We start from the raw sequence: 13,335 nt of genomic DNA on the forward strand, positions 1-13,335 counted from the left end.
TGTTGTGTCATATCCATTGGGGGTGTATACTTTAGGAGTGAAATGAACTTTGAATAATATGCGTCAAGGGATAATTCTAGCTGCTTCAAGTCGTAGAATTCATTCATCTTTTGTGTGCGGTAGGCAGGTGGCAGATACCTCCCTCGCACAGCTTCCTTAAGCTTATTCCAAGTGACGGTCCCCTCCGAGATCGCTTGGTCTCTGCACCACTATTTCCACCAAAGTCTTGCTTTGCCTGTAAGCTTAAGTTTGGCGAGCATGGCTTGGTTAGTAGATGTAGTTCCTGCTACCTCAAAATAGTCCTCCATGGACTCAATCCAGATCTCGGCGTCAACTTGAACAGTCCGTCCCTTGCCATCAAACTCGGGTGGCTTAATTTGCTTGAGAAGGAACTTCTTCTCTTGCATGTCAGCATTCGTAGGTGTAGAAGGTGCCTGCCAATCAAGCCATACCACTTAGGTTATTTAGGATATGTCTATGCTCCGAACATTAATCAATCATGCATCAGTTTTTCTCTGATACCAACTGTAACATGCCCGCCTCTCAAATCGCGGGACACGTCTTAGCAGACCATTGAGAGATATATCTAGAAGATGCCTCCCGGCACTCCCAATGAATGACACGGGGTTTGCCAACTAGGGTCTCTCGAGTCTGCCCCACAACGGAACTAATCCAGCTGTTCCTACTGGGATCGACCTGAAGTCCGGGTTCCTAATCAACATTGTCTAAGGTTATAGGCCGACTTTTTCCTAACATTGCCTGTAACATCTCCTTTGAGAAAAGATCTCAGCTAACCGAGACCACCCTTCTGTAGGATAGACCCATTGGTCACATCCACTGCGCTTCCCTCGAGGGTTGTTTTAGTTATCTAATTACCTACCACGTTATGCTTGACACATAAAAGCAGCTTCCTTAATTAACCCGTTAGTCACAGGTTCCTTTATGTAATTTAGGCCACAGGCATGAAGACAGGTTAAAACAAGATCAAACACTTCCTTAACTTATCTTCGAATGAATGTATGTCTCCTGCCCATACAGGAGAATTAAGTGCTCCTTTTTGCCTCCGCTGAAAAATCCTTCCGTCTTCTGACAATAAAACTCGAAGGTTTATCCTTTCAAGATTCCGCCTTGTAACTAGTATCAAGACCTCGAGATCCCATCTCGAGTCATGTAGAATACTTGTGTAGGGCCGGAAGGCATTGGGATTTACGGCCAGAGCCCCCATTGGCACCCAAGCGTCCTTCTACGCCAAGTAATTTCCACGGAGAGACCTTTGGCGACGGGTTCGGTCCACATTCCCGGCGCGGATTCATAACCCCCTTGGTTAGGGTTTGGCGGCTCCTGGGGGTAGCTAGCGCCATCCTTCCTTAATTAATCCTTTTATGAATCCATCACAACTAAGGAAAAACGAGCCTATCATTTCCAATCAAGAAAATATCATTTTCTACATCAAGCAATCACTTTGCTTATAAACCACTTGTCCTTAGTAAGATCTCCTCTTACCAAGGTAACCAGCCAATTCACTTAGAAATATCCTTTTCAAAACAACCAAGCATAAACCTTGATCAACATTCCATTTAGAGTGAGCGTACTAGCCAGCTTAAACTAGGAGGATATCCACTTCCAATAATCTAAGACAAGATCATTAAAACATCTCACAAGCACGTGTGTTTAATCACTCGACTTCTTTTGAATCTCTCTTCCCCTTGGGTTTTATCCTAAGGTTCCAAGTTGTGAATCCTTGATTCTTTGCACGTCTTTTAACATACTTGGTAATCTTTAAAACACATTAAATATATTGCAAGACTTGTCATACATTCTTTCCATCCTCTCTTAGTGCGATGCTTTGCAGATTTTTGCCATTACACTCATCTCCCGTGCACAAGGGTCGTTTAATAAACTGACACAATCTATGATCCTTAACTCCCTTCACATTTAGTCAATGATTTTTTTAATCCTAATATGCATGCATTTGTGTAGCTTAAGTACATGAAAGCCTAAATTTCCATGCATTTGTGCATTTGCATGCTAAGAACGGGATCTGTCATTTCATGTGTGTAAACCTATGCCGAAATCCATTTCTCATTATTTCATGCATGCAAGCTTATCAATATCCTATCATGTAAGTCTACTCTCATGTTTCCTTAAATGAATGTAAGATATTAAATTAATTTTTTAACGCTTAGAACCTGGGCTTGATTCGTGTGTGCTGTGTTGGTTGTTCCGCTTGTCCCTCCAGCATTACCAGTGGTTTGGAGGTCTACGCTTCCTGCAACTCTCTTCTTGGAAGCCATTCGCCTCACAGAGATTGGGAAAGTCCGGTCCTTGAGGGGTTTCGAATAGATATGTTTGGTTGGGAAAGACCGTTGGACGGGGTTCGGGTGACTTGTGGCAGTTACTCTCTTTCTCTCTCTTCTTCTTCTTTCTCTCCTCTCCTCCTTTCTTTCTCCCTCTCTTCTTCTTCTACTCCCCTACTCTCTTCTTCTTCTTTCTTACTCTCCTACTCTCTCTCCCTCTCCTTCTCTTCTTCTCCTTTCCTCTACTATCTCTCTCTCTCCTTGTCTTCTTTTCCTTCTCTCTTATTTCACTACTCTCTCTCCTTCTCCCTCTTTTCCTTTTCTCTTCTCTCTCTACTCTCTCTCTCCTTCTCCCTCTTTTCCTTCTCTCATATCTCTCTACTCTCTCTCTCTCCTTCTCTTCTTCTCTTCTTCTTCTCTTCTTCTACTACTCTTCCCTTCTTCTCTTCTCTTTCTCACTCCTTTTCTCTTCTCTCCTTCTCTCTCTCCCTCTTCATCTCTTTCTTCACCTTCTCTCTCTCCCTCTTCTTCTCCTTCTACTTCTCTTTTCTCTCCCTCTTCCCCTCCTTCTTCCTCTCCTCCTTCTCCTTCTCTCCCTTCTGCTCTCTTCTCCCTTCTCACTTCTCACTTCTTCCCTCTTCTCTCCTTCTCTCTCTCCCTCTCCTTCTCCTTCACCTTCTCTCTCTCCCTCTTCCCCTCCTCCTTCTTCTCCTCCTTCTCCTTCTCTCCCTTCTCCTCTCTTCTTCTTCTTCTCCTCCTTCTCCTTCTCTCACTTCTCCTCTCCTCTTCTTCTTCTCCTCCTTCTCCTTCTCTCCCTTCTCCTCTCCTCTTCTTCTTCTCCTCCTTCTCCTTCTCTCCCTTCTCCTCTCTTCTCTCTCTCCCTCTTCCCCTTCCTCTCTTTTCCTCTTGCTGAGCATATGGGGGCTACTAATCGAATAAAAGGGGGGGTGGTAGTTCGCCAGCAGGGGAGGGGGTGGCTTGACTCGTGAGCCCAGGGGGCCGCTGATGCAACAAGTCAGGGGCCGCCTGCACAGGTGATGGAGGGGGGGAGTTCTGTAGCAACGAGGGGGGAGCTTCTGTTGGACAACGAGAAGGAGGGTGGCCCTTTTAAGGGGGGTTGCAGCTGAACGCTACCACCTGTGTTGCATGCCCCTCCCCTTTCTCCACATCACTCCCTCTCCCTCTCTCCCTGACGTACTGTTGGGGGGGGGGGGGGGGAAGGGAAAAAAAAGTTGAAAAAAAAAAGAAAAAAAGGGGGGGTTGAGTTCCAATGAGGAAGGGCATGGGGTTACGGGGGGGAAAGAAATGTTACATCCTCTCCCCCTTAGAGGATTCAAGATGTCCTCATCTCGAGAGAAACTGGGGAAGACAAGCACAATTGTAGCTTATAGCCTGTGGGTTAAGGCCCATCACGCTTTCATTGGGCTACTTTGATTACTCAAATTCTTGAAATAACAACTTATCACAACTCATAATAGGATTTATTCCAAGTACAGGACTTATTATCTCGAGAGGATCTTCCTAGGTTATCTAGTCATCCTCAAAGGTTACAATAGGCTCCAGGCCTTCATCATCATGTGATTCATAATATGAGCCAAAAATAGAGTTTATATGACTTCGTTTGACCGCACGTTCCTGTTTCTTAGGGTTCAACTCATGACAATCTGTTTGGATGTGTCCTAGTTCAATGCAGTGGAAACATCGGTTGTTGGGAAATCTCTTACAGATGTGTCCTATCTCACCGCACTTGTGGCACATCTTGTCTTGATCTAGTGAGTCATCTTCATCATAGTTGCCTGATTTAAGTCATTGGATGATTGGATTCGCTCGGAGTAATGCGTCTTGCAAGTCCGTTGGGCGCATTGATTCCAATCAAGTGTTTATAGGTGGATTCAACCCAGCACAGAACTTTGACACATGTTGTGTCATATCCATTGGGGGGTGCATACTTTAGGAGTGAAACAAACTTTGAATAATATGCTTCAAGGGATAATTCTAGTTGCTTCAAATCGTAGAATTCATTCATCTTTTGTGTGTGGTAGGAAGGTGGCAGATACCTCCCTCGCACAGCTTTCTTAAGCTTATTCCAAGTGATGGTCCCCTCCGAGATTGCTTGGTCTCTGCATCACTATTTCCACCAACGTCTTGCTTCACCTATAAGCTTAAGTTTGGCGAGCATGGCTTGGTTAGTAGGTGTAGTTCCTGCTGCCTAAAAATAGTCCTCCATGGACTCAATCCAGATCTCGGTGTCAACTTGAACAGTTCGTCCCTTGCCATCAAAATCGGGTGGCTTAATTTGCTTGAGAAGGAACTTCTTCTCTTGTATGTCAGCATTCATAGGTGTAGAAGGTGCCTGGCAATCAAGCCCTACCACTTAGGTTATTTAGGATATGTCTATGATCCGAACATTAATCAGTCATGCATCATTAACAAGTTTTTCTCTGATACCAACTGTAATGTTCCCGCCCCTCAAATCACGGGACACGTCTTAGCAGACCATTGAGAGATATATCTAGAAGACGCCTCCTGGCACTCCCAAGGAATGACACGGCGTTTGCCAAATAGGGTCTCTCGAGTCTGCCTCGCAATGGAACTAATCCGGCTATTCCCACTAGGATCAACTTGAAGTTTGGGTTCCTAATCAACATTGTTTAAGGTTATAGGCCGACTTTTTTCTAACATTGCCTGTAACATCTCCTTTGAAGAAAGCTCTCGCCTAACCGAGACCACCCTTCTGTAGGATAGACCCATTGGTCACATCCACCACACTTTCTCGAGGGTTGTTTTAGTTATCTAATTACCTACCACGTTATGCTTGACACATAAAAGCAACTTCCTTAATTAACTCATTAATCACAGGTTCCTTTACGTAATTTAGGCCACAAACATGAAGACGTGTTAAAACAAGATCAAACACTTCCTTAACTTATCTTTGGATTAAGTGCTCCTTTCTGCCTCCAGAGAAAAATCATTCCGTCTTCCGAGAATAAAACCCAAAGGTTTATCCTTCCAAGATTGCGCCTTGTAACTAGTAGCAAGACCTCGAGATCCCATCCCGAGTCACATAGAATACTTGTATAGGGCCCGGAGGCATTGGAATTTACGGCTAGAACCCCCATTGGCACCCAAGCGTCCTCCTACGCCAAGTGATTTCCACGGAGAGACCTCTAGCGGCAAGTTCGGTCCACATTCCTGGCACGGATTCATAACCCCCTTGGTTAGGGTTTGGCGCCTCCTCGGGGGTAGCTAGTGCCATCCTTCCTTAATTAATCCTTTTATGAATCCATCACAACTAAGGCAAAACAAGCCTATCATTTCCAATCAAGAAAGTATAATTTTCTACATCAAGAAATCACTTTGCTTATAAACCACTTGTCCTTAGTAAGATCTCCTCTTACCAAGGCAACTAGCCAATTCACTTAGAAATATCCTTTTCAAAACAACCAAGAATAAGCCTTGATCAACATTCCATACTCAACTTCTTTTGAATCTCTCTTCCCCTTAGGTTTTATCCTGGGTTCCAAGTTGTGAATCCTCGATTCTTTGCACGTCTTTTAACATACTTGGTAATATTTTAAGCACATTAAATATATTGCAAGACTTGTCATACATTCTTTTCATCCTCTCTTAGTGCGATGCTATGCAAAATTTTGCCATTAAACTCATCTCCTGTGCACAAGGGTCGTTTAATAAATTGATACAATCTACGATCCTTAACTCCCTTCACATTTAGTTGATGATTTTTTAAATCCTAATATGCATGCATTTGTGTAGCTTAAGTACATGAAAGCCTAAATTTCCATGCATTTGTGCATTTGCATGCTAAGAACGGGAGCTATCATTTCATATGTGTAAACCTATGCCGAAATCCATTTCTCATTATTTCATGCATGCAAACTTATCAATATCCTATCATGTAAGTCTACTCTTATGTTTCCTTAAATGAATGTAAGATATTAAATTAATTTTTTAACGCTTAGAACCTGGGCTTGATTTGTGTGTGGTGCGTTGGTCGTTCCGCTCCTCCCTCCAGCATTACCAGTGGTTTGGAGGTCTACGCTTCCCGCGACTTTCTTCTTGGGAGCCATTCGCCTCGCAGAGATTGGGCAATTCGGTCCTTGATGGATTTTAGGTAGATATGTTTGGTTGGGAAAGACCGTTGGACGGGGTTCGTTGCTAAGAGAATGGTTTGGGTGACTTGTGGCAGTTACTCTCTTTCTCTCTCTTCTTTTTCTTTTTCTCCTCTCCTCCTTTCTTTCTCCCTCTCTTCTTCTTCTACTCCTCTACTCTCTTCTTCTTTCTTACTCTCCTACTCTCTCTCCCTCTCCTTCTCTTCTCCTTTCCTCTACTCTCTCTCTCTCTCTCCTTCTCTTCTTTTCCTTCTCTCTTATTTCACTACTCTCTCTCCTTATCCCTCTTTTCCTTTTCTCTTCTCTCTCTACTCTCTCTTTCCTTCTCCCTCTTTTCCTTCTCTCATATCTCTCTACTCTCTCTCTCCTTCTCTTCTTCTTCTCTTCTTCTACTACTCTTCCCTTCTCTTCTCTTTCTCACTCATTTTCTCTTCTCTCCTTCTCTCTCTCCCTCTTCTTCTCCTTCTACTTCTCTTTTCTCTCCCTCTTCTCCTCCTTCTTCCTCTCCTCCTTCTCCTTCTCTCCCTTCTCCTCTCTTCTCCCTCCTCACTTCTTCTCTCTTCTCTCCTTCTCTCTCTCCCTCTCCTTCTCCTTCTTCACCTTCTCTCTCTCCCTCTTCCCCTCCTTCTTCTTCTCCTCCTTCTCCTTCTCTCCCTTCTCCTCTCTTCTTCTTCTTCTCCTCCTTCTCCTTCTCTCCCTTCTCCTCTCTTCTCTCTCTCCCTCTTCCCCTTCCTCTCTTTTCCTCCTGCTGAGCATACGGGGGCTACTAATAGAATAAAAGGTGGGGGGTGTAGTTCGCTAGCAGGGGAGGGGGTGGCTTGACTTGCAAGCCAAGGGGGCCGCAGATGCAATAGGTCAGGGGGGACTTGCATAGGCAATGGAGGGGGGGACTTTTGCAGCAACGAGGGGGGGGGGGGGGGGGAGCTTCCGTTGGACGACGAGAAGGAGGGTTGATGTTTTAAAGGGGGGTGCAGCCTAATGCTGCCACCTGGGCGGCATATGCCCCTCCCCTTTCTCCACATCACTCCCTCTCCCTCTCTCCCTAACATAATGTCGGGGGGGAGGGGGAAAGGAAAAAAATTTTAAAAAGAAAAAAAGAAAAAAAGGGGGGTGAGTTCCTATGGGGAAGGGCACGGGGTTACGAGGGGGAAAGAAATGTTACACTAGTTGTGTAAATTGCTAAGATAATCCCCATCTTGTATGGTTCTTGGTCTCAGTTTATGTCTTTTGTCAAAACGTTTCTTGTTCTATATCCTTGTTGTCCTTAATTTTGCAACTGCTGCCTCTGTGTCTTCTGACTTTCTTTCCAACTGTCTAATGCGCAAGGATAACAACTCCTCTTGATTCAACTCCTCCTCCCAAGGTAGCACACTCCATGTGACTATCATCTCTTCTATTGGCATGATAGGTTTTTGAACATACATAAATTTTGTAGGCATATTCCCTGTAATAGCACTATGAGTTGTTTTATCAGCCCACAAGGCATAAGGGAGCAATCGTGGCCACTCTTTTACCTTCTCTTCACATGCTTTTGCCAATGCCTTCATAATAGGTGGATGACCTCTTTCACTTTTTCCATTTCCTTTAGGGTTATAGGTTGAAGTTAAAGCAAGTGTTATCCCCAACCATGCAAAGAAATCATGAGCTTCATCTACATCCAACTCACCCTTATCTACAGTAGATTTTTCCACACAGCCATACCGACAAAAGATCTCTTCTAAGGGAAAAATACACACAACATTTGTTGTCTTAGTATGTAGAGCTCTCCCTTCCACTTGAATAGTAAAGTCTTCACGGGCAAGCACAAGATATCTCATTTGCCAAAGACCTGTAGGCATCGTGACTAAATCCACCACCCACTTAAAATGAAGAGACAATGGATATGTGGGCTGCAATCTATCCCGATGTCTCACAGATGAATATATTTGACATATCGTACATGTTTTCACAAAGTGAGCAACATCCTTATACATACCCTGCCACCAATATCTTTCTTTGATCTTTGCAAAAGTACCCCAAACACCTCTATGGCCAGCCCACAAGCTTTCATGACATTCTTGCATAACATTTACTTGTGAAGCTCAATCACCCAAAAATTGCAATGGCATACCTTGTTTGTTTTTAGCATGTTTCCATAAGTATCCATCTTTTAAGAAAAACCCATAGGCTTTCCTCTTGATCTTCTTAAACTCCTCCTCTGACCATTCATCTCTCTTTGTTAATGTATTGAGGTATTGACCAATTATCAGCCACTCTCCTGCATATTTGTCTTCCAGAAACACTTCTACACAAGATGCAAAACATCTAAAGTGTATTCTCTTTGCTGTCCAAGCTTCTGTTAATGTTGTAGCAACACCTTGCATTGCTACATTCACTCTTACAACATCATTTTCAACCATAAGAAAGCCATCTTCTTCCTCCTCATCCATTATCCCATCTTCATTCTCATAGCATACTCAAGATAACATGTTTGCTACTAGGTTATCTTTTCCTACAATATGCTGAAATTCAGGGTTCAAAGATTTGATGTATGTAATCCACCGGAGCATAGCAATGCATGGGGTAGCACTAGTAATCATATCCAATATTGGTAAACAATCGGTTTCAATGACTACATGAGAGCTGGATTTTAGAACCCAATTTGGACCCGTTCTTGAAGCATTGAAGCTCTTTTGGAGCCGGAAAGTGCTTCAGAGGCGTTAAAGAGCCAATTTGCATGAAAAATCAAACAATGGTGGATTGCTGAGCTAGAGTTTTCCTAGATGCATTTTGACATTGTAAGAAGTTGGGAATAACAAATTAGTGTAAATAACATTGATATTATGCCATGTCACACTGACATTGGTATAAAAGGAGAGGAGATGTAAATTTTCACATCTTTTTGACACATTAATACAATTACAGTCTTTCTCTCCCATCTTGCTCACAGCTTCTATGGCTTCTCCCTCTTTCCTGTCTTTCTCTCTCTAAATCTAGTCTTTCTCTCTCCTCGTCACTCTTCTTCTCTCTCTTCCTGCAATCTTTCTCTCTCTTTTGCAATCTTCTCTCTCCCTAGTTCTCTCTCTCTCTGACAAGCAGTATCAGAGCATTGGTCTTTGATCCATTCTTTTCTTCTATTTTGAGTCCTATTTTCCTCTATCAAAATCAATTTCAGACAAAAATTGTACAAGATAGTGACTAGTGGAGTGCTGTAGATCATCTACAGTTAGTAAGAGACTACATCTGGAGATATCCAAGGTCAGATATGGCGGAGAATGGCTTAAATGACAAGTTGTCATCAAATTTCATGCAAAATTGGAGGTAATTAGGGTAAAGAAGAGTTAACCGGGCTTAGTTTGGGAACAAACTGTGGTTACTTTGAAAAGAGGGAGTTCTCTTTCCACTTTCCTGGAGTTTCCTGCAAGTTTCATGGAATTTCAGCACCAAGATCAGTTCATTTCTCTCAAACCCCTAATCTTCTTGGCCAAGAATCACCTGGAATAGATTCTCCTTTCCATAAGCTTCAGAATGAGCACAAGGTTGCTCCACCTTAGCTCAGCCAAGTAGCCAGGAACAGACCCGAAAATTGCGGCGCAATTTTTAGGTTGATTCCAGCCTGCTCCCTACTCAGCCTGCTCTTCCCTCAAGCCCTGGCACTCTTCCTGGTCTTTTGCAAGCATTAAACTTTAGCAAAATGGAGATTCTCAGCCCTCTTCAAGGTTCTTCAGCTTCTTCCTAAACCCTAGGTGAACAGTCCATGGCAGCCATGAAAGCTTCAGCCCCGACCTTCCAATTTTCAACAATTTCTTGAAGATTCTTCATCCTTTTAGCCCGTGGGATCATCTCAGCAAGGATTCTTCAACAAATTGCAAGGATTAAGCACGAAATGGTTAAAGATTGAAGCTCAAGAGGTTCTATGGAACAGAAATTTGGGGGAAACGGGTTTAATGCTTCAATTTCAAACATTTGAAGCTTCAAGATTGTTCCTAAGTATTGATAAACAAGCCTTGGGGATTATTTTACCAACATTGGACAACCCGAGGCTCTATCAAGCATATGAAGATTGATCAAGTCATCATCAGCCATGTCAAAGGTACTCTTCTTCAATTCTTAATCTCTCTCATTAATCCAATTGCTGAGCTTAATCCATTTGATTGAGAGATTAAAGAATTGAATAATATCCATCAAATTTTCAGCCAACCTTTGCTTGAATCAATCCATTCATGAATGCAATGCTTGCTTTATGCATACTAGTTCCAATTAGTGAATTAGAGGCTTCAATCTGAAATTTCAGCATAACAATTGAATCCCATTGATTGAATCTATTGATTGATGAACTTGTTTACTCTAATCAAATTGATTGGCTGAATTTCTTTTACCCAAGCTGAAATATTATAAAAGGGTAAGTACTAGCAATCAGTGAGTCATTGAATTGCATTGGTAAGACCCTTCTCCTATCCAAACTTTCAAAATTTCATTCAATTGCATCTCATGAAAGGCTGAATGAATATTTTAGAAATGCATCTCATGCTGATTGATTAGAATACTAGCCTTTTCCATGTTGATATACCCACCGAGGAAAAAGGTGGATGCCGGGGGAGATAGTGGAACAAAAGAGAGGTGACCCTCCCTCACTATTAAAGATCCCGAAGGGGTGCAACCAACCGACCCGGGGGGAACTTTGCCCACCTCCTAGTGATTCGGAGCCTGTGTAGGGAGCCTGTCATGCCGCTTTATCCCTCACACAGGTACAACGAGTGGAGAATTGAAGATTGAAGACTTTCCAAAGGCTCAAGTACCTACATGTTCAAAACAGGGTAAAATAGGGAAATTATAGGGCACTTACAGGGTACACAGGTGGTTACAAGTACACCCTTCATTACTGAAGTACATGCGTAGGTACTACAGGGTATCCACAAGTCCTATACACCCTTTTACAGGGTTTGGTAACCATTTGGGGTCACTATTTTGCACTACTGGATCAAAACAAGGCACTTACAGGTCTAGACAGGGTGCAGGACTGGACAATTTAGACTCAAAAATCCAGCTATAGAATTTTTTGCCCTAAACTTATTATAGTGTGCTATAGCTCATCTTGAAGAGGGCATTCTTAGCTTCAATTTGAACTAAAAAGTTCTGAAATCAGAGTTCCCTAGCAAAAGTTATAGCCGTTTTACTGACAGGGGGTACTGCATGACTGCACTATTATGGCACGACATAAAGGTAAAAATAAAGTCTAGGAAGATTATGCTAAGCAAATCAAGAATTCCATGCTGGATAATACACTTCAAGAGAGCCCTAAAGATCTTCAACAACAAGGAGAAGTCAATATACTCAATAATACTTTGTGTATCCATGAACAAAGACATAGGGAACGACATGAGGCCATTTTGTTAAGAATGGAGTAGATGGTTGTATCTACTAATCAAACAAAGTCTTCCATTGATAAGTTGGTGGATTCAACTACTCAAACCAAGGCTTCTATTGATAAGTTGGTGGAATCTAATGAACAACTTATGGCACAATTTTCTCAACTGATGCAATTGCAAATGGGATCAAAAGAAGCTAATGAGAAGGCTTACAAATCCTAAATCTATTCCTATGGATCTTTACAAAGAAAGGAAGGACAAAGGCTTATGTTTCAAGTGTGGAAAAAAGTATACACCTGATCATGCCTCAAAGTGTGTATACAAAAATATCAAACCCAAGCTTCAGAGTATGTTGGTTATTGAGGATTTTGAAGATGACATAGATGAAGCTAATGCAATGGCACTTAATGCTGAAAATGAAGATCTTGAGGAGGAAGTTGGGCAGGAGTATTTTCATGATCGAGCCGACTCTTTTTCTTTTGATCCTGGTGGAAGTGTTTCGTTGGACCCAGGTGGAACTTGTGATGAGTCACTTGCTGCCACTAATTGTTCTATCTCTATGGATGCTTGGACACGATCTAAGAGCCCTAATACACTCCGTATGAAGGGAAGCATATGTGGAAAGCCATTGTTCATCCTGAAGAACAGTGGTAGTACTCATAGTTTTGTGAATAAGTCCATCATGGACAAGCTAAATTGTGTTTCCATAGATTTACAGCAGCCCATTAGAGTTGAAGTGGCTAATGGTGAAGAGGAAATCAGTACACAAATTTTCCCACAGGTTTCTTTACAGTTGGTTGAAAATTTTGAAGCCAAGGTAAACCTGATCACTCTGGAAATGGGGCCTATAAATATTGTACTCGGTTGTGATTGGTTGATGACACTAGGCAGGATCACTATGGATTTCTCACAGTTGTATTTGGAGTTTATCTCCAATGGACAGCTTATCCATTTACAGAGAATTCCTAGTAGATCAGATTTTCAGCTTATCACCATTCAACAACTCAAAAGAGAGTACAAGAAGCGCTCACAAATATTTTTTTTGCATTTGAATAAAGAAACACGGGATCAGCCCAATAATTCAGCAAACCATCCAGCCTTGATAGCTCTTCTTGAGGAGTATAGAGATGATGGGACCTCAAATGGGCTGGCACTGGGGCTATAGCACTAGCCGAACCTCATGCTCATAATAGACAAACACACCCTCACGGCCTAGCAGGCCACGAGCGTCTATCTACTGCTAAAGGACTAATTGCCCTAAAACCTAATCTATGCGTTTATAGTTTCATAGTTTTGTAGTTTTGTAGTCCAATGCTTCCCTTTCTATAAACTCCACAGAGGGAGAACCCATACACATTGGCCATAAATACCACGATAATCACATACATGGGAGGCAACCTCTCGGTAGAATCATTGCGGCCCCACTGCAACTCTCCTACATCGCAGGGATTGGCCCCTTGATGAGCTGTTCAACATATAAAACAAACGAACAAACTCCACTCTTTCATTTCAAACGTCTCCAGGAGATACCATGTTTCCTCACCAAATAATCCCACAAGA

This window comes from Lygodium microphyllum, chromosome 30 (assembly GCF_053477565.2).
Source record: "Lygodium microphyllum isolate KBCC chromosome 30, Lygodium_microphyllum_v1.1.10, whole genome shotgun sequence".
NCBI lineage: Eukaryota > Viridiplantae > Streptophyta > Polypodiopsida > Schizaeales > Lygodiaceae > Lygodium > Lygodium microphyllum.